We start from the raw sequence: 26304 nt of genomic DNA on the forward strand, positions 1-26304 counted from the left end.
AGCTCTGGTGGTGGTGAGGTGGCAGCTCGAGTTGTGGTGAGGCAGCAGCTCGGGTGGTGATGGGGCGGCAGCTCGTGTGGTGGTGAGGCGGTAGCTCATGTGGTGGTGAGGTGGCAGCTCGGGTGGTGGTGAGGAACCAGAAAGGTTATTGCAGGCTGTAGGCATTCCTGAAGAGATGGGTTTTCAGGTTCCATCTGAAGGATCCGAAGGAGGTGGATAATCGGACGTGTTGAGGCGTGGAATTCCAGAGGATGGGGGATATTTGGGAGAAATCTTGGAGGCGGTTGTGTGAGGAACAAATAAGTTTGGAGGAGAGTAGAAGGTCTTGGGAGGATCAGAGATTACATGAGGGAAATTATTGAGAGATTAGTTCAGAGATATAGGGAGGGGACAGGTTGTGGATGGCTTTGTAGATCAGTGTTAGTAGTTTGAACTGGATTCGTTGGGGAATTGGGAGCCAGTGGAGGAATTTGCAGAAGGGAGAAGCAAGGGAGTAGTGAGGAGAGAGGTGGATTAGCCGGGCAGCAGAGTTGAGGACAGACTGGAGCGGTGCAAGAGAGTTTCAAAGTTTGTTTAAAAAAAAAATGGTGCCATTTTCTGAGACCTGTAGCGTCTCTAGTTTTCATGATTCGGGACTGAGTGAGGGCTTATTTTTTGTGTGCCGAGCTGATGTTTTTATTGATACAATTTTGCAGTAGATAAAATGTTTTGATCGCACAGCATTGCATTTTAATGCATTGTTGCTGAAACCTAAAAAACATAATTCTTGGGGTTTGGATTTTTTTTCTTGTTACGCCTTTTACCGATCAGATTTATTTATAATTATTTTTATATTTTGATAGATCGGGCAATTCTGAATGCAGTAAATATGCATACCAAATATGTCTACTTTTTAATTGTTTTTGAATGGGGCAAAAGGGGGTGATTTTAATTTTTTTTAAAACTTTTTTTTAACTTTTTACTGACTTTAATAGTCTCCGTGGGAGACAAGAAGCTGCGATTGTCTGATTGCCTGTGCTACATATAGCAGGACTTCAGTGGTCATGTGACACAAGCACCGATGGGTGGAGCTAATGACGCACTTTCGGCACAATCATGTTTACTGACGGTGTCAGAGTTTGACAGTGACATTTAACATGTTAACATCGGTGGATCACGATTCAACCTGTGGCTGTTAGGGGCACATGATAAAATTAGCTGACATATCCTGGAAAAGTTACTGGCTCATTGCCGGAGCCCACATCAAACAGGGAGAGGCAACCAATGATGTACCTATACATCATAAGTCATAAAGGGGTTAAAGTAATATAATTCCCAAAGAAATTAATAGAGTGGCAGTGTGAATTCAGAACTGTCCCTTCATGCTGATTGTCCTCACAACAGTAAATAGGTGGAACTGGGCGCTAGACCTCACCAATTTAGAAGTGGCGTTCTAAGAAACCAGCTTACGCTAATCTAAAATGTATTAGCTATCCAGTTGATGGATAATAACTATTATACTCTTTTCACAATGTGTTTTCTGTGTTTGTTTGTCATGTGTTAAAAACAACTCTAGGTCTCTATTCACCAAACAAATGCCAATTTGGCCTCTGTTAAGCATTCTTCATAGGTAGTGTTGAGCATTCCGATACTGCAAATATCCAGTATTGGCTGATATTCGCTGTATCGGAATTCCGATACCGAGTTCCGATATTTTTGTGATATCGGAAATCGGAATCGGAAGTTCCTATAAGTTCCCAGGCGTGTGCGGTGCATATGGTTCCCAGGGTCTGGAGGAGAGGAGACTCTCCTTCAGGCCCTGGGATCCATATTCATGTAAAAAATAAAGAATAAAAATAAAAAATATGGGTATACTCACCCCTCCGACGGACCCTGGACCTCAGCGGTGCAACCGGCAGCCTCCGTTCCTAAGAATGCAGTGAGTGTAGGACCTGCGATGACGTTGCGGTCTTGTGATTGGTCGCGTGACCGCTCATGTGACTGCGACATCATCGAAGGTCCTTCACTCACTGCTTTCTTAGGAACGGATGCAGATGCTTGCACCGGTGAGAGCCAGGGGCCGTCGGAGGGGTGAGTATATCCATATTTTTTATTTTTATTCTTTATTTTTTACATGAATATGGATCCCAGGGCCTGAAGGAGAGTTTCCTCTCCTTCAGACCCTGGGAACCATCCAGGATAGCTTCTGATATTTGTGTCCCATTGACTTGTATTGGTATCGGGTATCGGTATCGGCGATATCCGATATTTTTTGGATATCGGCCGATTCAATCCGATACCGATACTTTTGAATATCAGAAGGTATCGCTCAACACTATTCATAGGGGATTAGGTAGTCAGTAAAAAAAAAACACTGTTCTATAGGTGATGGATGCTACTGGATGGCATCCTTTCCAGTCTTCCTTTAAATATGTATATTTAGAAGCCAATATAAGGACAAAATATAGTGTGAAAAACATATTCCTATTATATTTTTATATTCAAACAGCAAGCTGGGAAGACAAAATCTGCTCTTCTTCGTTGTGTCTCCAATGTCCTAGATATTTTCCCTTTTGTTCGCTCTCATTGTTATTTACTGTTTTCGAGTAATCTTAATACATATTGAGTTTGAACACTGCACCATTCCTTCTGAATATGCCCTTCAATAAATCTAAACCAAAGATTCCTTCCTCCTGGCTCAGCATGCAATTCCAGAAATACCTTGCAATTGTATTCTTATTCTGCTTCACTACCTAGTTCACACAACAGGCAAAAATATCTTGTAATTTCAGATATCTAGTAAAACCAATATTTGAGATAAACACAAATTATTAGTTTTTTTTATTATTATTTCAGTTGTTCTCTTAGCATCCTGCAAACCATACTTCAGCCTTACATCATATCAAGAAATACAAAAAAATGTTTCTGGTTGAAATATATTCTTTCAGCTAGAAGGCAAATCCTAGAAGAGCAGTCATCATTTTACAGATCTGTGCTTTATCAGTCTATGCACCTTCCACAGTCGCTGCTCTGTATGAAATATGATAAAGAACAATCCTTTAAGGTAGCCTTGGGGGAGATTAATACCTGTACTATAATGCAACTGAGCCATGACATATACCGACTGATAGATAAAAATGTTTTTTTGTCATTCATCTTATCTTTTTATGCTCATACAGTGCGACTATTTTCATGCCTTGACTGTATATGGTTATCTAATCTTTTGCAAACTATTATTGGGCAGAAGATTGGCATTCTTTACTTATATAGTAATAATAATAATAACAATAGCACATATATTTTAGAATGGATAAATAACAATATGAATATTAAAATATTCAATTTTATAAATTTATATTTATTATATAAAGGATCATATTTTATATTATTGTTTATTGATTTTATTTTTGTTTTGGTGCATTGTTATTGTGGTAAAGTGTTATTTTTATATATACTGTTTTCAACATTATTGTTTTCCATTCCTCGCACTTTTTACTCATGTTACTCTAGTTTTGCAGATGTCTTGCATTGTAGCTAGAAATGTTTGAGGACATTTAGAAATGGAAGAGGACTAGAACTCTAGTGCCACCTATTGGAAGTAGCAATCCTAACAGTCAATGTCGACCCTTTAACGAGCCTTGTCACATGACTTAGGCGATTTGCATATTTCCCAGAGGAGCATTTAAGTCTCCTCACCTCGACATGCTTACCATGTCACTCTCCGCAAGGAGAAACGATACTTCTTGGATCCAGGACATTTAGAAGAAATTTCAGCCCACAAGGTTTCCACATGGAACTTTTAGTTGATCTTATGAAGTTAATTTTAGTTTTTTAGCGCTCAGTACAGATTTGGCAATCACGCCAGCCTACAAATCAAAGACAGTAATCTAGCCATCTATTATTTCACCAGGTAGTCCTTAGCTAAGAATACATATGGTACTTTGTTGTCTTGCTCGACAGCGAAAATCAAATACTGACTTCCGAGAATGTCATGATGCTGTAAAGTAGTAACCTTGGGCTAACCTTTCTGGTTCATTATTCTTAGCAGTCTGTGTAAATCTCCCACCTTTCTAGTACCAACGCAGCCCCAAACCATGACATTTCTCAGTCATGCTTGACAGAAGCATTACGCACGCCTCTACGATCCTTTATTTTGCCCTGTACTTCACATATGTTTTATTCTTTACCTTAGACTTATCTATTCATTGCATAAATCATGCATCTAAGAATTATCTAGTCATTACACTTATATTTCCATTCATTTACAAAATCTGTCTTTTTGCTCTTGTTTGCATATTACAATTTTCAAATTTGTCTTCAGAACATTTTATGGTCATAATAAGTGAGCTATATTTGATGGCACATACACAGTTCAAAATTATTCAACCCCTAATTGAAAATTAAGTTTATCTACAAACATTCTGCTGTTGGCAATAAAATAATGAAACAACAACAATTTAAATAGCTCAACATCACTAATATATTGAGTGGACTCTCCCAAATCGAAGAAAATGCACCAAAGTCTCAGAAATACACAACTCCTTCATGACAAGCACCTTTATTGCAGTAGAAAGTTTGTAAATTTTATAAATATAAAACAAAGTGATTATATGCAAATCAAATGCATATCAAATGTTTAGAAATTCAAAGATTGCAGTGATTATGTACAATATTTAACTCTCTTTGTGCGAAACGCCTAAAATGACCATAGATGTTTTACACATTGCAGAACATTGCCTCAGCCAGAGAAGGGTAACATGACCTCCAACACAGGGCTTTACCATAATGCCTTGTTGGTATAACATCCCAAAACCAAACAGAACGGACTATCATATCCTGTATAAAAGCAGAAGCAGGGAATGCAAGAGCCATTCTGTGATGAATCTGGGAAGTAAGAGGAAGTCAAAGACCACAACTTAGCCATAAAGATAGTGAAAGAAAGTCATAAAACAATGAAGAAACTTTACAAATAGTGTGTGAATGCAGTTGTGGATAATATTACTGTGTTAAACAGGATCTCGATTACCATTGGTTGATATTTGCTTATCCATAGCCATATATCTTGAAGTCATTTTGACATTACAAAGGCTGTGTTTTTCTTAAAGACCATGAAAGAGGTTAAATGCAATACAATCCTACTAGACTTCAGAGTGTTATACATGTCTTTTCAGGGCATTTAGTAGCTTTTAAGTACTTTCAATTAGCCAAAGTTGTGAATCAAGTTTCCTGACAAAATTCAACTAAGCTGGCAAATTCCAATTTCAAAAGATTTGCTCAATGCTAAAATGTAACTAATAAACGTATATGCAATAAGTGTTGAATAATTTTGTTTTCAACTTTATTTCAAATGTGTTATTGAGGAGAATGTGGACTATCATTCCTTACAACCCCTATGGAAGATACAGAAAGATAGAAGTATTTCTGTAACTTGTCAGTAATTTATAAACTAACAGTTGGAATAGGAATCAGGTAATATCCAGACATTGACAGAATGAAATAGACATCTGGGAAACCACTGGAAAGTAATTTTAAAGAAAATTTGTAATCAGATAATTTATTTTTTGCTAATTTTTATATTAAACATATTTTTAAGATTTTGGGGAGTAATTTTCATTAACTTAGCATTTAAAAATTGACATATTCAAAACATATTCTGTTTTTACTCTGGATATTGAGCCTAAAAAAAGACTGATATTACATATTCTATAGAGAACACTTGTTAGTGTTTATTTCTTTCTCATCACAGGCTGGATTGTGATGCACCATTCACAATAATATTGGTCAATTAATCAGATTGTGACTCTCACTATATATGGCCCATGTATACAAATATAAAAGACTGACCAACACTGCCAAACAGAAAAACAGGAATCAACAGGTACAAGCTAAGAGAGCCGCCTCCATGTGTAACTAACAAATTAAAGCAGCACTCTGTAGTGCTATAGTATGCAAATATGGAATATAGGAAAAAGGAATTGCACTGGTGCTCTAGAATAATTGTGCCAAATAGCCATCGACAAGACGACCTTCTTTACTGAGAACCTAACATAATACCTCCCCTGGGCTGAAAGCCTACAAATATATGGGTAGGTAGGATCGAGCTTTAATTAAAACCTCAGCCCAGGAGAGGTATCATATTAAGTTAGGTTCCCAAAAAGGAAAGTCACCTTATCAATGGATATTAGGCACACATGAACTGGCCAATTTATGCGCTAAGTTCTTCATTTTAACTTTTTTAGCTTGCACCTGTTCATACCTGGTTTTCAGTGACGTATAGAAAGGCTTTCTGACTGAGCACTCCACCCATCATCCTATGGCGGTTTTAATCACAGATTGATCTTACCTAACCATTTAATTATAGGTTATCTACCCAGGAGAGGTATCATATTAGGTTAGGTTCCCAGAAAAGAATGTTGCCTTGTTGATCTCTGTTGGGCACACATGAATTGGCCAACTTATGTGCTAAGTATCTTCATTTTAAAAAAATTTTTATAGTAGCAATGCAATTCCAATTTCATATATTCCATGTTTGCATATTATGGCGTTACAGAGTGCAGATTTAATTTGTTAGTCAATGTATGGCCCATGTGGCTTCTGCAAAGCTTTCCGATGGGCACAAGTATTTTGACTGGACTGGTGAAATCACATCAACAGGTCCAGTCAGTCACTGAGCTCATGATTGATGGCATGTACAGCTAAACTGAGTGCATGAGCAGTGAGCTCAATGAGTGGTGAGTGACGTGCTGTTAACATAACATTGCCACTGCAGCCAAAACAACAGGACCTGAGGAGGCCCAGAGCTACAGTTAGGTTAAAGCAAGCTAAAATATAGAATGCGTAGCAATATTTGGATTTAATTAAAAAAATAATTTATTTGACGAATTCCATTTTAATAGCCCATACTTAAGTACTAAAAGCAAACATCAAATAACGTGACTTTCTAAACTACAAAAAAGTGCCCACATTACTACAGTATCCTATATGGAGAAATGCTAAGTGCGATTTCCTAATTTAATAACTGGGATGTCTTCTCAGATGAGGTATCACTTTAAGTTTATCTCAGTTCACTTCTTATTTAGGTCAAAATTTTATTAGATTTCCCAAAACAATTTGCTTGATGAAATGTCCAATTCTGTATGCCACTATGTCCATGCTAAATGATTACATAGAATAAAAATATCTTCCAAAGACATTTTGCTGAAAATGGAAAAAGCTGTTAAGCTTAGAAATGCTGGCAACACATAAGTTTTATCTGCATGGAAAAGCAATTTAACCTATCTTGACATACACACATTTTATTTCTATGTCTGAGTATACAAATAGAAAGAAATACATAAATTGGATTACACAATTGATCAGAATGCAAAGCTGATCACATTATGCATGGACTTCTGAATCTCAGCATTCTTAGAAAATGAACGAAAGTAAGTTCTGATATTATACCCTCTGTATCCAAGCATTCAGAGGAAATTAAAAACTTCATAATGCTCTTAATCATGTGCAGTACTTTGTGAAACCTTTCCCTCAATGCTCAATTGGTTGTGCAGATGTCTCATTCTTACCAATTCAGTAAGGCTAGGGTCACACGAGTGTATATTCTCACATCTGAGAAAATCGTATCAATTATGCAAATCACACTCTGATCAGAGTTTGTTCAGAATGTCATCATGGAGTGATCCAATTCTCTCGGATGCGGAGAAGATGGGAAAAAAATGTCTCCATTCTGCCAGTCTGTGAAAATGTCATCCAAGTGTTGTCTGCTGTTTTCCACAGACTCATTGACTTGCATGGTCAAGTGTGTTCTGAATGTTAGATAAAAATCAGGCATGCAGTGATTCTTTCCTACACTGTAAAAGAACGCAAATTAAGATGGGCAAATTTATTTGAGTGTAATTAAATTCTACTTGATTTTTAAAAAAAATTCAGGTGCGTTTGATCATCCTGAATTTAGCAAAATACTCATCTCAATGCTCATCTCTTTGACAGCTTCGCTGGTCATTGCCAAAGGTCCAGTTCCCTGTGCATGAAGCACAGTAAATTTCTGGCCTGGCAATCAATCTCAGCTTCTGGATGCAAGCAGACCTGTGAGTTCACTCTGCAAGATCCAGTGCTTATTCATGACCAGAGGCCTTGGCCTAGAGTGAACACTAGGCCAGAGATGTGATATAACAGATGTGGAGGACTGGACAGCCAGCAGGGATTAGTTGGAGTGACAAGAGTGGTGAGCAGTGAGGTGAGTATGGGTATTTATTTTTACATCTTACATTGGTTATGCTCTGGGGTTTGGACTGGAAAGACCCCAAAGCATAATAGTCCTGGTAACATACACATGAAGAGCCAAATTCAAAGTCATATCCGTTTATCTCTAGAAGCAAATTTAGGGAAAGATACAGCAATTGAAATTATACAGCTCAAGATGGCTTGATGGTGTAGCACTTATAATGCTGCTGCACTACATTAACTCTTTAATGCTCCATGATGCACTGTTACATTATGGAGTACATCAGAGTCATATATTGTTGGCATCTGCCTTTAACAGCAGCGATCTGTGCTATCAGATCTACTAATCGGTTTCTCTCTTACCAAACTCTCCCCTCTCCAATATGTCTTGAATGTTGCAGCCAGGATCATATTCCTCACCAATCGTTATTCCGATGCCTCTACCTTGTGCCAGTCATTGCACTGGTTACCCATCCATTCCAGAGCTCAATATAAACTTATCACTCTCACCTTCAAAGCACTCCATGGTTCAGCACCATCCTCCCTTGTCTCAGCCCACAACCCTACCCACACCATCCGTTCTGCTAATGACCTAAGCTTAACATCCTCAATAATAAGGACCTCCCACTCCCGTCTCCAAGACTTCTCGTGTGCTGTGCCAATTTTTTGGAATGCACTACCCAGGATATTTTGATTAATCCCCAATACCCACAGTTTTAAGTGTGCCCTAAAAAGACATTTCTTCAGACTGGCCTATCGCCTCAACACATTTACTTAACTATCCCTGTGTGGCCCATTCAAAATTTTCTTCATAACCAGGTTCCTCATATCACGTTCTCACAAGCATTATTCATTTAATAGCCCTTTCTGTCTGTACTTTTTGCAAATTCTGGCTGGTAACCACTTCATGCAGCATTACACGAACATCCGATTTATTACACTATGGCTGGTCAGAACAATGAAAGCAATTGTTACCATCAACCTTACGTGTCTCCCCTATTTCCTCATAGATTATAAGCTTTGCAAGCAGGGCCCTCATTCCTCTTGGTATCTATTGTTTATGTGATTATTGTTATTCTGTAATATCTTTTATTGTCTGTACAAGTTCCCTCTAAAATGTAAAGTGCTGCGGAATATGTTGGCGTCATAGAAATTAAAATTATTATTATTATTATATCAGTAATTGCTGCTGTTAATCTCTTAAATGCCTCTGTCAATTAGTGACAATAGCATTTGAGAATTACTATGTAGGCCAAGAATTTCTCTAGGTGCTCATTGGCCCCCCCTTGATGCGATTGCAGAAAGCAATGAGTTTCTAAGACATTAGGGGGCTTTCTGAAGACCCCTGTGCTTGAAATGCAGCGTCCCCTGTGGCTGGGCATTATGGTAAACACTAAGCTTTACTATTTACAGCTATACAAGAGTATTGCTGCAAAAAGTGCAAGCAATCAAATGATCGCAGGTTCAAGTTCCCTATGATAGCTGAAAAAATGTGAGAAGTAAAATAAATGGTTTTTAAAATATCACAAGAATAAAAAAAAATACAAATTTGAATCACCATGTTTTTCCCCAGTTAGTAATATAAAAATGTAAAAAATAAAAAAAAACATATTTGTAGTAGCAACATACATAGAAATAAGTCTAATATATTAAAAGGTAAAATTGTTTCATCTATATGGCAAATGTCATAAAGAATGGCATCAATATATACAAAAAAATTGATTCTGCATCCAGAGCTTATTTTTAATAAAAGGGGGCATTAAATTAAACTGCCCGCACATGACATGACTTTGTCAGAGCTGACTAGGACTATCATGAAAATGCCAAAAGTCGCATCATTTTTACACAACTTTTAAAAATGTTTTACACCAGTTGTTTATACATAAACACTTTGATCATTTTGCTGTATTGGACCCTTTATCTGTATGCTATTATCTAGTATGATAACTTAATGTTTGTGGGCCCCAATAAAAATCACCTAAAAGGCCCATCAACCATCAGCTTTTTTTATCATTGGTCTTCTCCAGTGGTGCTAAGTTACTTCTACTGTCCTCTTTGGCTTTAGTCCTGATGCGACTGCAAACTCTGCAAGCACTATACTACGCCCCATCGTTGTCTAAATATTGGACAAATCAAAGAAATAAATTTACCTTAAAGATTTTATTAGCTTGACTTGTATGCAGTATAAAACAAGTTGTGCAATTCAGCTATGCTTCAAATACCCTGAATGATTTAAACACGGGCAGACCCGTGAACTTGACTTTAGCACTAAGTTACAGATATAGGGGTGTTGAAGACCGGACCACTGGACTGACAGATAAAAGTTTCTGCTATGTCTAATAAATGACAGGTTTTTTTCAAGCACAGGATTTCTTTGTCCATAAAACTATTAACCAGGTCTATGGTCTTGTGGTATCTAAGATGCATAGTTTCTGTTGGATTAGGCTACATTCCCACAATCAGGAAGTAGCAGATGTAGAGGATTATTGCTGTGTCCAAAACTTTGAGTTCTGTTGAACTCATGAAAATCTGAATGTGTTCACTGAACCGTGCAGATGCACCGCATGTCAGTTTCCTCGGGTGATCCTCAGAATTATCCCGAGGAATAGGGCGAGCTAAGGTGGCCCCTAGTGGTAGGGACAGGGAAGGAGCCCCAGGTCCAGGGTCACCAGACAGCTGAGTCATAACAGATGACCTTTTATGATCAAGAAAAATGGAGGCCAAGGAGCGGCCGCTATTTTGCAGAATCCATGTGGAAGCAAATAACAAAAGATTAGCATTTTGGCGAATGCTAATTTTTGTAAAATAACAATAGAATTCAATTCCACTCTCACTATTTATACATACCGTACATAACAAAACATGTGTGCTCCATTACAGCAACTGTATTTTTTAGACAAAAACCTCATCTTAAAGTATGTATTGTCTCCAAAAGTTAGTGATTTTACATAAATGCAGTAGCCACTATAGTCCTCACTCTACTTATTGATTAGATTCATGTCTAATGCTGCACTCACACAGAGCTGTTATGCTGCGACTTTTAACTCCAGTAGTCGTGTTCTGCTGTAGTTTTTTTTTACTATTTCCCTGCACAATAACTTAATTTTATAGGGAAACAACTTTTCTACTTGCAGAACCCCATGGCTGATCTAAATAGCCTCACGGCTTTTTATGTGACACATCTATTTCCTTGTAAGTTCAATTTAATGTGCATAAATACTGAGAAAAATCTACAGCAGCACAAGACTGTTGTGTTTAAAATCTGCAGCAGGACTTTTGCATCTGAACCCTGTCATGTAGAGGTAATTTACTTATAGTGGCTTGTGGAAGTATTCACCTGCTTTGGTATTTTTCGTGTTTTGCTACCTCACAACATAGAATTTCACTGTTTTTCTTTTTTATGGATTGAGTACGTTCATATAATGAACATGGCTACAACTATGAACATTTGTTTTGTTTTTATTATGAAGCAAGCAATAAATAGGACAAAATTACTGAAAACTTCAGTGAGCATAACTATTCACACCCCTAAAATTAGTTCTTTGTAGAGCCTCCTTTTGTGACAATTACAGCTGCAAGTTGCTTTGAATAAGTCTCTATCAGCTTTCCACATCTTGCCACTGGGATTTTTGCCCATTCCTCAAGTCAAAACTGCTCTGGCTCCTTCAAGTCAGATGGTTTCCTCTGGTTAACAGCAATCTTCAAATCTGACCACAGATTCTCAATTAGATTACGGTCTGGGCTGTGACTAAGCCACTCCAAAGCATTTACACATTTCCTCTTAAACCACATGAGTGTTGCTTTAGCAGTATCCTTTGGGTCATTCTCTTGTTGAAAGGTGAAAAGCCGTCCCAGTCTCAAATCACTGACAGACTGAAAAAGATTTTACTCAAGAATATACCTGTATTTTGCACCATTCATCTTTCCCTCAACTCAGACTCTTTTTTCCTGACCTTGCTTTCGAAAAATACCCCCATAGCATGATGCTGCCACCACCATGTTTCACTATGGGGATGGTGATCTTGGGCCGATTAGCTCTGTTGGTTTCGCACCAGACATAGCATTTACCTTAGTGGCCAAAAAGTTCAATTTTGGTCTCATCTGACCACTGCATCTTCCTCCATACACTTGGGGAGACTCCCACATCTTTTGTCATACTCAAAATGAGCCTTACAATTTTTGTGTGTAAGTAAAGACTTTTCTCTGCCCACTTTTCCATAAAGGCCACTTCTATGGAGTGTACAGCTTACTGTGGTCATATGGACAGATACTCAAGTCTCTGTTTCCAAACTCTGTAGCTCATTCATGGTTATCTTTAGTCTCTCTGCTGCCTCTTGGATTAATGCCCTTATTGTAAGGGTTGAGAGTTTTCATGGATGACCCTCTCTTGGCAGATTTGTTTTAGTACCATGTTCTTTCCATTTGATGATAATGGATTTGATATTTGGATATTTTTTTTATAACCCAACCCTGACTTGTATTTCACAACAACTTTGTCCCTGACTTGTTTGGAGATCTCCTTGGTCTTTATGGTGTTGTTTGGTTAGCGGTGCCTCTTGGTAAATGTTGTTGCAGCCTCTATTGCCTATTGCCAGAAAAGGGGGGTATATACTGACAGACCATGTGACACTTAGATTGCACACAGGTGGGCTTCCTTTGATTAAGTATGTGACTTATGATAATTGTACCAGGAATTTTTAGGGGCTTTGTCACAAAAGTAGTGAATACATATTGCTAGCGTTGGCAGATTGCACTAAATGACAATAAGTAATAAAGTGCAATCGCAACCTGGGGTCCAGCATGCAGAGATGGCAAACTACTGCTAGTGAGCAATGACAGAACAGACAGCGAGCAATAGCTTGGACACACTGTGTTAATGCCACACAGTGTGAATGGAAAAGTTGGCACCAAACTCCGTTACTCCACATAGAGGTACTGAATGAATGTATACTGAGTGCTGAGTGGACTTAGACTCCAGAGTTTCAGGTCAATGCTGCCTATCGCTGGTTACTATAGACTTGACTGGAGAGCCAGCAGTAACCAAACGAACACTACAAGCCTGAGCAAGAAGCTGGGACCCATGTCTATGCTCAGCAGCAGCAGCAGCCGAACCGGAACGGGAGACCGCAGAGGCGCATAAGACTTGGGATCTATCCTGTGCATAGGGAGAATCCCAATGCCTAACACATATGCACTTGTTAATTTTTAGTTATTTGATCCCATAAATGTAATTTATGCCTATACTTAAGCTATTTAGTGCTGATGCATCACACACAAATCAGATTACAAAAATCTTTAAACACAGGTTGTAATGCAACAAAATAGGTAAAAAGCCAAGGGAGTGAATACTTTTACAAGCCACTGTGAGTTAAAACATACAGCACTTGTAAATGAGCGGTCCCTTAGCTTGTACTGCTCTTCATTTTATATAGTTACATGTTTGTTCCTTCTTGATATTTCTTCCCTTTTAGAGTAATGCATGTTATAGCTCAGATTCATTACTAGTTCTTGTTTGAGTGAAGTTTTTCTCTGAATTCTTTATGCTTATATGTTAGATTATCCTCAAACAATGAGGTCTCCTGCAGCCTTTATCGGAAATGTAATAACAATATTTGATGACCATGTCTTCCAATCTGAGAATAAAGCAGCTGCATTTCTAGGCTTCCTGTCAATAACTAGCAGGTGTTATTTATCAAAATGTACCAAAAACATGGCAATATCTACCCCAGTGTTTATGTACTGTGCGCCTGGGTGACACCTGCCATATCTCGGCACCACCGCTAAGTCTAGGAAACAATTATATACTAGAAGGCCGATCCTGTGTATATTTCACTGTGACTACGGGGAATGGAGAAAATAAATCTGGCACCATAACCAGCTTCACCATTGTGATATTAATGTGGATTTGGGCAAACATGAAGGAAAAATGTAGATCTTGACAAGTTTTCATATTTGCTAAGTATCTAAGGAATCATTTTATTAGTGAAATGCATTCAGTTACTAACAATGCATTTGCCTGGTGAAGTCAGTAGCCTTTGGGTATTAACAATCTATTCATACCGAATTTCATCAGTAAAATGTGTGAATTATCTTGCAAGGTGTTGTCTTTCTCCTCGGTGCTTAGTGGGACATGATGGTCACTTTGTATGCAGCTATAAATATGTGAAATAGGACAAGATGAGAAATGCTAATATTTTGGAACAGAAAAATACACAGTATGCTCTAATAAAAATATAGATTTTTTTTAACAAAATGGAACTTACTAAAAAAGATTTGCAGGATCTTGGCTCAAAGACCATGTTAGCAGTTCATGACCACCAGACGAGAGCTCAGCAAACCTTCTTCTACCTGCTGGCCTCATTGGCAGTTTTTCTGATTAGCAGGCCCAGCCTGATGTCATAGCTGTGTTGCACGCAGGATATTACGCTACAAATCAGAAGAATCACCGAGATTGCCAACATGTAAGAGGAGGATCACAATGCTCTGCTTAAAGGGAACCTGTCACCAGTTTTGGAGGATAAGAGATATGGCCATCACCTTTCAGGGCTGATATATAGCATTCTATAATGCAGCAAAGTACTGCAGTGCGTAGCTTCCAGGAAAGGTCAAAGAGCCCTGGCACATGCGCACTGCAGTACTTTGCTCTGTCCTCAACATTGCAGAGAACTATGCCTGCGCAAGGAGCACTGTGTTGAGGAGACTGAGTGGATGACAAAGGGATGTGTCATCCACAGGAAGCAAGCAGAATGACGGGAATCATAAGAAAATGGAAGGTGGTGGACCAAGACCAATGACGCCCATCGGACTGGACCGCCCTGAAGGTGAGTATAATAAAAGTTATTTTTCTTCTCTTACAGGTCAAGTTGGTTGGGGGCAGATAAACATAATTATAAAATGCTGTGTATAAGCCCTGAAAGGTGGTGGCCGTATCTCTTATCGGCCAAACCTGGTGACTAGTGTTGAGCGATACCTTCCGATACTTGAAAGTATCGGTATCGGATAGTATCGGCCGATACCCGAAAAATATCGGATATCGCCGATACCGATACCCGATACCAATACAAGTCAATGGGACACAAGTATCGGAAGCTATCCTGGATGGTTCCCAGGGTCTGAAGGAGAGGAAACTCTCCATCAGGCCCTGGGATCCATATTCATGTAATAAATAAAGAATTAAAATAAAAAATATGGATATACTCACTCCTCATTGAGGAGTTTAGGACCTGCGATGACGTTGCGGCTTGTGATTGGTCGCGTGAGCGGTCACATGAGCGGCACGCGACCAATCACAAGCCGCGACGTCATCGAGGGTCCTAAACTCCTCATTCTTTGGAACGGAGGCTGCCGGTTACAATCGGTAAGGTCCAGGGGCCGCCGGACGGGTGAGTATATCCATATTTTTTATTTTAATTCTTTATTTTTTACATGAATATGGATCCCAGGGCCTGAAGGAGAGTCTCCTCTCCTCCAGACCCTGGGAACCATACACTGGGAACTTCCGATTCCGATTTCCAATACCACAAAAATATCGGAACTCGGTATCGGAATTCCGATACCGCAAGTATCGGCCGATACCCGATACTTGCGGTATCGGAATGCTCAACACTACTGGTGACAGGTTCCCTTTATGCAATCACAGACTATAGACCTGGCAGCAGAACTAGAGTCTTGCAAATCTTTTTGTTGAAGTCTAACTGCAGGTAATTTTATATTACTTTTGAAAGGTTTGATAAATGAGGAATAAAGTCTGCACTGAAAATACCAAAATTAGTGCTAAAATATACAATTCTTATCTTACATATATTAATTGAAGTTAGGGCCTGTAAACTTACCCTATAATATAGTAATATTTTTATTTTTGTAATGCATGGTCATGAACAATCTAAAGGTAAAAAGAAAAAAAGGAGTTAAACAGTTTTAGTTCATCAAAAAGTTAAAGTTCTACGTTGGATGGACGTTTGTTTTTCATGTTGCATTAGAAACTTAGTAGTGAAAGAAAATAAGGGTTGACCACCATCTTAAAAATAAACATAAATCTCCCAGACTGCTGTAAAATTATAAAATCAGTAACTCTCAATTTGCCATTCCTAATAGTAACATAATCCCAAGGGTCTGTATGGTTGGGGCATATTATACCCAGTTAAGCCCAGTTATCTGAGTGATCATTCGTAACAAATATATATATAAATATATATATATATATTTATATATATTTAAATAACTATATTACGTTTATACATTTTTCTTTAGATGCACATGTAAGTCACAAGTTCACAACCACAATATGTGAGATCGGCATTTTCTAGCTAAACATATCCCCCATATGTAAGCATTATTTGCTGCTTACTCAATGCTTCTAAAAGAGAATCTGGGACAATACATTTTGATGCTCAGTCACTTTTAACATTTTAAAAGTTGCAGTAACAAATGACAAGTGGAAAATACAAAAATGACAATGAACCGTATACATTGCAAAAGTATCATATTAGAATTGGGATACTAAAATGTAATGGGGAGATATATAAAAACTGGTCAAAAATTGCATTTAATTAATTGCCCATAGGAACCAAATAAACTTCATATTTTTTTAAATAAATGAAAGCTGCAATTTAATTGGAGCACTACTTCTAAATATTACATCTACCTTTTTTCCTCTTTTACTTTGTGATGACCTTGTGGAGGTTCTATATAGTGTTTTAAGAAGCTTTATAAATTGAATAAAAAAAATTAAGAAAACGCTTATTTTATACTCAACTAGACCATTTTATATAAAAATAATCAGTCATTTTATCCTGACGGCAGCACTGTTATTTCCCCCTCACTGCATTTATGTAACCTTAGAGATCCCTGTGATTTTGCAGTATTCTATAAAGAAAATCCTGGCAAATCTAACATTCTGTGTTATGCCTAATTAAGAGCCTAGGAGGGTAATGCATTAAGCAAGAATTTTCTTTGAGGCCCTCCTCAAGCCCCCCACTAGGCAAACAACTGTGTACAGCTCTTGCCTGGAGAGTTTCTTTAATTTTGCTGTCACTTTCAGAAAGCTTGTACTATATATTGAGATTGATGTTGAAGTACAGGAAAATCATAGGATCTTTTTTATTTTAACAAGAAAATTATATTTGGAATGCATGACATTCTGAATATGCTCATTAAAGGCATGTTCAAGGGTTAAGTGTTGCTATAAGCACAGTCAGCGACTGCGGTCAGGGTATACCAATATGTGCCAGACAGCAGACGACGCTCTGTACATTTTGCTGCCACCGGACAGTGCTAGATCTGAAAATCTCCAAGGCAAATCAATTTTGAAATGCTGGATTAATTTTTCTGATGTGGTTCATAATGTGACAGTGCGTGGAAGTTAAAGCTTAGAGCAAATCTGTACCAGTTTTCAATTTGTGCAGAATGACATCATTTTCTGCTTTTTTATTGGAAATATGATACAGTGGTATTTGAAATGTTGTAGTGTATGCAGTAAAGAGTTTAGCAGGATGGCGGTGTAAGAGGATTTCATTCATCATGCGTAGTATTTGGCTAACATAAGGGTTTTTTTCTTGTTTTGTTGTTTATTTTTGCTTACCATCAAGTAAAATATAAGAACATTCTTATCTATTAACATCAAAATATGTATATGTTATTTTAGGAGAAATATTTGAAAAATATGTCTGATTTTACAAACCCACGGCTGCTTTCTTTTCCTACCGACACTATTATTATTAGGCTTTGTCTAAAGGTACCGTCACATTAAGCGACGCTGCAGCGATAGCGACAGCGATGTTGATCGCTGCAGCGTCGCTGTTTGGTCGCTGGAGAGCTGTCACACAGACCGCTCTCCAGCGACCAACGATGCCGAGGTCCTCGGGTAACCAGGGTAAGCATCGGGTTGCTAAGCGCAGGGCCGCGCTTAGTAACCCGATGTTTACCCTGGTTACCAGCGTAAAAGTTAAAAAAACAAACAGTACATGCTCACCTGCGCGTCCCCCAGCCTCTGCTTCCTGACACTGACTGAGCTCCGGCCCTAACAGCACAGCGGTGACGTCACCGCTGTGCTTTCACTTTCAGTTTAGGGCCGGCGCTCAGTCAGTGTCAGGAAGCAGAAGCTGGGGGACGCGCTGGTGAGTATGTGCTGTTTGTTTTTTTAACTTTTACGCTGGTAACCAGGGTAAACATCGGGTTACTAAGCGCGGCCCTGCGCTTAGTAACCCGATGTTTACCCTGGTTACCAGTGTAAAATATCGCTGGTATCCTTGCTTTTGCTGTCAAACACGGCGATACACGGCGACCTAGCGACCAAATAAAGTGCAGACCTTCTAGCAGCGACCAGCAATTTCACAGCGGGATCCAGATCGCTGCTGCGTGTCAAATACAGCGATATCGCTATCCAGGTCGCTGCAACGTCACGGATCGCTGGCGATATCGCCTAGTGTGACGGTACCTTAATATTGGAGCTTAAAGTGGTTGCCCACTACTTGGACAACATCTTCTTTTATGTCCAAGTCCCATGATTAAGATAAAAAAGTTTTTCCTTATCTATAAGGCTGCCTAGTAGTATTTGGTCAGTATTTTACATCAGTATTTGTAAGCCAAAACCAGGAGTGGAACAATTAGACAATTAGAGGAAAAGTATAATAGAAACATGTCACCACTTCTGCATTTATCACCCACTCCTGGTTTTGGCTGACAAATACTGATGTAAAATACTGACCAAATACTGCTAGTGTGACGGCAGCCTAACAGAATTTTATGTCACATGATCGGTGTTGCCAATTAGTGACTGGCTGCAGTGTTTTTTTACGGCATACCAAACACCTAGTGTCCGTACACCGACCCAAAACGGATTTCTCCCTTAAGTCTGTGTCACTCTTCAGGTTCAGTAGCCCAAATATCCGGTGTTTCCCATCCTGTCTTCTGTGTGCTCTGAAGGGCGGTAAGCTCGTTACTGCTGGTAAAAGTGCTGTTTTTCCCATGCTGTCATACAGATGACAGCGTGTGAGCCAGCAGCTGTGACCGGCAGTAAAAAGGTTACTGCCAGTCACAGGCATCAGCTGATGAGAGTACTAATCTCCTCGTTATACGCCTGGTGTCGCAGATGGCAGTGAGAGAAGAGGCACGATGATTAGAGTATTCATCAGTGGGTGCCTGTGCAATAAATAAATACAATTAAAATATGGCTTGGGACTAGTGTTGAGCATTCCGATACCGCAAGTATCGGGTATCGGCCGATATTTGCTGTATCGGAATTCCGATACCGAGATCCGATACTTTTGTGGTATCGGGTATCGGTATCGAAACAACATTAATGTGTAAAAGAAAGAATTAAAATAAAAAATATTGCTATACTCACCTCTCCGACGCAGCCTGGACCTCACCGAGGGAACCGGCAGCGTTGTTTGCTTAAAATGCGCGCTTTTCCTTCCTTCCGTGACGTCACGGCTTCTGATTGGTCGCGTGCCGCCCATGTGGCCACGACGCGACCAATCACAGCAAGCCGTGACGTAATTTTCAGGTCCTTCTAGGCATTCAGTATTTTAAAATTACGTTCCGGCTTTGTGATTGGTCGCGTCGCGGTCACATGGGCGACGCGACCAATCACAAGCCGTGACGTCACGGGAGGCAGGAGATGCGCGCATTTTAAAATGCGCGCGTGTCCAGCCTCCCGTGACGTCACGGCTTGTGATTGGTCGCGTCGCCCATGTGACCGCGACGCGACCAATCACAAGCCAGAACGTAATTTTAAAATCCTGAAGGACCTGAAATTACGTCACGGCTTGCTGTGATTGGTTGCGTCGCGGCCACATGGGCGACGCGACCAATCACAAGCCGTGACGTCACGGGAGGCTGGACACGCGCGCATTTTAAAATGCGCGCGTCTCCTGCCTCCCGTGACGTCACGGCTTGTGATTGGTCGCGTCGCCCATGTGACCGCGACGCGACCAATCACAAAGCCGGAACGTAATTTTAAAATACTGAATGCCTAGAAGGACCTGAAAATTACGTCACGGCTTGCTGTGATTGGTCGCGTCGCGGCCACATGGGCGGCACGCGACCAATCAGAAGCCGTGACATCACGGAAGCAAGGAAAAGCGCGCATTTTAAGCAAACAACGCTGCCGGTTCCCTCGGTGAGGTGAGTATAGCAATATTTTTTATTTTAATTCTTTATTTTACACATTAATATGGTTCCCAGGGCCTGAAGGAGAGTTTCCTCTCCTTCAGACCCTGGGAACCATCAGGGATACCGTCCGATACTTGAGTCCCATTGACTTGTATTGGTATCGGGTATCGGTATCGGATTAGATCCGATACTTTGCCGGTATCGGCCGATACTTTCCGATACCGATACTTTCAAGTATCGGACGGTATCGCTCAACACTACTTGGGACCCCTCTATTTTTGCTAACCAAAGCAGATAAAGCTCACAGCTGTAAGTGGCAGCCCCAGGTGTCAGCTTTATATTAGTTGGTTATCAAAAAGAGAGGGATCCCACACTGTTTTTTTTTAATTATTTAAATAAATAATTTTCAAAAATGGTGTGCGCCCCCCCCCCCCACCAGCCAAGGTAAAGGAGACAGCTGGGGGCTGGTATTCTCAGACTGGGAAGGAACTATCTATATTGGTCCTCCCCAGTCTAAAAATAGCAGCTCTCAGCCTCCGAGAAAAGGCAAATCTATTCTGGCACTTTGCCCGGCTCTTCCCACTTGTCCTCATCTCTAGTAATGAGCATCAGCCGTTTAGCAACTGCTAAATGGCTGTGATGGCCACTTGGTTAACAAAGGTGCGGAGGGCACCACTGAATATAACAGTATTGGGGCTCACCATGGACAGAAAAAACAGCAGATAATGACCAAGGAGAAGAGATCATGTCCATACAAATGGGAGCACCGCAAACCAAAATCAAAAGGATTAATGTACACAATAAACGCTTTTATTAATAAATAGCACAGCAAAACACACAGAATCCAAGTTTAAAAACATTTAAAAGTGCAATATGCAACAACAACCTGCACATTGGTCATCTCCTAGTATAGGGAAAGATGACAAACCACATCCCTACCCTCTCCCACTGAATAAGTTAGAGTGCAATAACTGGACTATTATGGACAAAACATGCTGTAATTAGAAAATGCAGGAGTGTAAATAATAAACCTGTAGCTCTGGACCCATAACTGTGGAAATATACAAATATATATATATATATATATATATATATATATATATATATATATATATACACCCAGTATGCACATACACAGGGCCCTATCTGTATCACAGTATCACCTGGCCTGCTAAATGACGCCGCAAAAAGGTTACCAAAGGGTGAGCAAAAAATGCAAGATGAAAAAAGTGCAAGATGAAAAAAGTATACATACACCCTATGGATCCAATACTGAGCCTGGCAAATGCAATGCATGCAAGAGCAGATGGAAACAACCCAGCAATGAGAGAGGGGGAAAGGGATGTGGGGTGCGAACCCACGCGTATCGCCGCAGCTGTGGCGGCTTCCTCAGGGAAAAATAGCGTCAATGGCCACTTGGCACAGCAATATCATGGTACTCACTTGGAAAAGCAGCGCCAATACTGCCAGAAGAGTGACACTGGAGAAAGTGAGTACCTATTGTTTTTATTTTATATAGGGCACTGGATTGATTAAGCATTGATTGTTCATTAGTGTATATCCCCATTAATGCTACAGAATTTTCTGAGGATGGTAGCTGCCTTAAAATCCTTTTTCAAGCTTGACATCACCTTGCTTTTAGAGATGAGCAAATATTTCAATGTTCGGTTCGGATTACAATTGCTGTATTTGCAATATTCTCCAATTTATTTGTGAAATATTTGCTGAACAAAGCCGAATGCCATTCAACTACATGGGAGGCAAAAACGAAAGCATGGACAACACCTTATAATGGCCCCAAATGCTGCAAAAGCACATCAAATGAGTGACAGACACCAGGAAAGTGGCCTCAATTCACCCACAGTACAAATTGTAGCATGACACTGCAGCAATCAGCCAGGCATGAGGTATCAGGGTCTGGGACAGCATTTACAGATGTCAATTGAATGTCACAGTAAGACGAGGTGGGTGAGGGATCAGTGTAGGCCTCTTTTGCTGGGAGCCCTGATACCACATGAAAATTCATCTACCTGTTTTCATGCTGAGCCACAATCAGGTGGCACAAATATCTGTTTCATAGACTACCACAATATTTTTTCACTAGCTAAATGTGAAACAGCCTGCTGTATCCCACTTTGTCATTTAGTTCTGTGGTGATATGATACTGTCTGCAGACCTAACGCACATTGGTATTGTGATTCATTTCTAAATTTTTAGATTTTTTTTAGATGGTTTTATAACATAGATCTAACATAGAGAGTGGCAATCCAGCAGTCAGCAGTATTCCTAATCATAACTATATGGGGATCATGCTGCAGCAAGAAGGCACTCATATGTCAGGCTCTACCATGAGGTCCAAGCCCATGCTGTGTTGGTGGCTGGGTAACAATGATGCTTGTTTCCTTCGTCCCCTCCCGCCAACCTTGAACAACAGAGAGAGGAGGATTATCCTTTTCATCTTACAGTTGCTCACCCATCACCTCTTTCTCCTCTATTAGTTCTGCGGAGCTTGCACCTTTGATAACAGTTTGCCTGTTATCACCAGCCCCCCTTGAATGCAGTAATCCACCTTCCCTTGGCACCCACCTGTGTGACGACAGTCTGGAACTCAGAGACCACTCCCACAGTCACCAGAGTCATCCAGTGCACAGTCAGCGAGATGTAACGCCCTTGACCATGCTTACTCGTCCAAGTGTCTGTGGTGAAATGCACACTGGCAGACATAGATTTAGTCAAGGAATGGGTGATGTTGTCTTCGCCTTGCTGGTGTAGCACCGCTTTCTTAGAAAAGTAATGGCTATTGGGCACATGGTACTGGGGGACTGCGACGGCCATTAGCTTTCAGAAACCTTCTGTATCTACGAGGTGGAAAAGCAGAATTTCCGCAGCCAACAGATAGGAGATGGTGGAGTTCAACCTCTTATCTTTGTCATGCATAGGAGGAAACAATCTTTTATGTGACCACAACTGTGGGACCATGGGCTAGCTGCAGTGCTGAGAGAGTGCAGAGTATGATGAACCGGACAAACTGCTGGACTGTGAGAGAGGTGCAGGCAGATATTTTACGGTGGATTGAAAAAGTTGTGGTGTTCTTGTTCCCTGAAATTTGTCAAAAATGGCAGGCATGTCCTCTTCCATTACAACTGACGGTGAGCTCTCATTCAGCATGACTGAGAGGGTAAAGAAACTGAGGTTCTGCGGTCGAAGACTTGCGTCTCAATAGTTGGCAAGGTAACAGAGGAGGAGGAAAAAGCAGAAGATGCAATTGATGGCGAAGCTGATGGTTGTTGAGGTCAGCTGGTCTGCATTTTTGAGTGGTGGGATTCCCACAGTTTCCCAATGGATGTTGATTGCACATGTGAAGATTCATACATGTAGTAGTCAAATTATAGCACTTTTTACCTCGATTCAGTTTTTTGCAAAATTGACAGATTAAGTGTGTTGACTAATCCTTTGCAGTGTCAAAAAAGTCCATGCTAGGCAACCCTTGCCAAACCTACGAGCTGCAGACCCATGGATGCTGTTGGTCGCTGCCTCAGTTGTGACTGAGGATGCAATGCTAGTCGTAGCTGCATCACTACATGTCTGCAACGTATGGAGCAACGTAACCTCCTCGGATGACCTACTCAGCTGTGTGCCTCCATATTCATGCCAACTGGGACCTAACACCTCCTCCTCATCATCCTCTGTGTTATCACATTCCTCACACTTGGAGTCGCCCTCCTCCTCTTTCTGCCCTTCAGTTATGTTCCTGAAGTCATTTTGTGTCTGACACCCCGTACCCAGTGACTGAATTTCCTGGGCTCATCTTTTAAAGATGGAGTCTGGTGTATATGCTGAGCCCTTACTATGCTGTGCTCAGCCTGTTATGCGGAGCTACCCCCACCTGGCCCAGGTCCAGTGCAGCGGTTCTTGCACCGTCATGCTTGAGTTCCTTCCTAGGTCTGATGCCCAGAGCCTGACGGCCATAGCTAGGAACCTGATGACCACCGCTACCTGATCCTGTGCCATCTGAGTCTCAGCCGATGACCTGGGCTGCCTCGCCAGTGTCCCAGATGTCTATCCGGTATTCCTGATGTCCTGATGTCCTTCCTGTGTCTGATGTCCTGATGCCCTGGGCTGCCACGCCAGTCCACATGAGCCTCAGATATCTAAGTCTCATCAGCATCACCTCCTCCAGGGGTTAACATCTGATGATGAAGGTTAGGATGCTGTTCGGACCTTATTTCATCCTGCCCTGGATTGAAGCTAAAATAATTTTGTGCATTGATGCAGATTTCCTCTTCTTGACTCTGTGAAGCTTTTGAGTACACTTCTGATAGCCATAGCATAGAATGTGTGAACAGCTCTTCAGACGCACCCATCTGTGGTTCTGTACAATTAGTTGTATGGTTGGAGAGTTGGGATGCAGAGGGAAGCAAATGAAATTCGGGTGCCACCTCTGTGGACTGTACTGGGTGTGATATTGAAGTGGAGAAAGAGAAGAAGAGGCCATTTGAAGCTGCACTTACTATCCACTCAAGCACATGCTCTTTCTGGGCCTCATCAACAAGGTGTACCGCTGTGCGTCTGCCAAAGAAAGGTAGTGGAGTAGCCCATCCAGTAACAGAAGTTGTCAGATGTCTTTGCATAGGACGTGACGTTGTTGGTTCACTAGTGCTTTCACTAACCTTACCAGCTACTCCACATACACCTTGGACACCAAGCCTAATTCCGAAGCTTTTTCCCAGACATGTTGCTCAGATAGTGTGGTAGGAGCATAGTATTAGCATAAAAAAATTTAAATCCTGCAATAACTCTGCAAACAGATAAAATTCCAGAGGCAGTAAATTCCAAGGTGAAATATGCCATGCTGTATCGCGTTAGTCACAGATGAAATAATTGTTTGAGTGTGGATGAAGCCTGTATGACAAAGAAGGTATGCTACAAAAAATTTGAAAGTCAGATGTCCCCTACTGTATGACGATAGGAACTCAAGAATTTTTCTGTGGCTTCTGGATCAGGCCTCTGTAAACACAGTAGATGCTACAAACTATTTTAAAGTTAGATCCCCTACTCTATGACATTAGGAGCAGAATAATTTTTTGTGGCCTCTGGATCAGGCCTCTATAACACACTAGATGCTACAAACTATTTTAATGTCACGCCCCCTACTGTATGAAGTTTAGCAACAGAACATTTTTTTTGGTTATGTACATGACATCTGCAGGCAGCTTAATTTCAACCCAACAAAATGTCAAAGTGTGATATGGTGGGCTGTCTAACTTTTTGCAACCGAAACATTATAATTTTTTTAATGTGCATTAGGTCTGCAGACAGTATCATATCATCACAGCACTAAATGACAAGGTGGGATACAGCAGGCTGTTTCACATTTAGTTAGTGAAAAAATATTATTTAGAATGCTATACTCATGCATAGAGCACAATAGAAGCAATGCTCAACACACTTGCATGACATGTGCTGTACTGGCTGTGGACCTCAATAACGGCTAAAAATAAAATGTTGGCAGGTAAATTTAACAGCCACACTGGACACTAGCTAGCTGCTGACAGTGCCAGTGTTGGGAGCCAGCTCTCCGCGCTGTTACAGTCTCAAAATGGCGCTAAAATAAGCTGTCCACTATTTAGATGGAGAGGGACATGTGATTTCAGCAGCCAATGACACAAGCCGTGGTGTCAGGACTTTGTGGATGTTTCCTGCACTCTGATTGGCTAGCCACAATGTGCACACAAAGTTAGGGGGAAAAAAGTTTTCAAGAACGCCGTGCCTCTGAGCTCTGCAAACCCCCTCCCCTCATCAAACACATGCGAAGTGCTCATGATACACCACCATTATTGTTGCAAAAGTGCTGAAAATACACATTTTACCGAATGTTACCGATTTTATAAAATTTTGCTTGTGTTTCCGATCACAAATCAGAATGTGCCATATTTGTGCCGAATTTATGTTTAGCGATCGTTTTCCAAACAAATTCGCTCTTCACTACCT

The 26304-nt window shown here is 40.4% G+C and overlaps 1 protein-coding gene and 1 long non-coding RNA gene across 2 annotated transcripts in view; both read right to left on the reverse strand.

Annotated features, from left to right (window-relative positions):
* The window catches only part of MTNR1A (melatonin receptor 1A), a 304461-nt gene that overhangs the window by 82947 nt on the left and 195210 nt on the right, over window positions 1-26304 (reverse strand). The gene's annotated exons all lie outside the window — the stretch shown is intronic.
* LOC143793053 (uncharacterized) lies at window positions 14250-16905 on the reverse strand. The gene is made up of 3 exons (XR_013220036.1): window positions 16844-16905; window positions 16032-16081; window positions 14250-14351 (listed from the first exon to the last, which is right to left on the reverse strand). It is a non-coding gene; the product is annotated as an uncharacterized LOC143793053 (long non-coding RNA).

This window comes from Ranitomeya variabilis, chromosome 1 (genome assembly GCF_051348905.1).
Source record: "Ranitomeya variabilis isolate aRanVar5 chromosome 1, aRanVar5.hap1, whole genome shotgun sequence".
NCBI classification, from domain to species: domain Eukaryota; kingdom Metazoa; phylum Chordata; class Amphibia; order Anura; family Dendrobatidae; genus Ranitomeya; species Ranitomeya variabilis.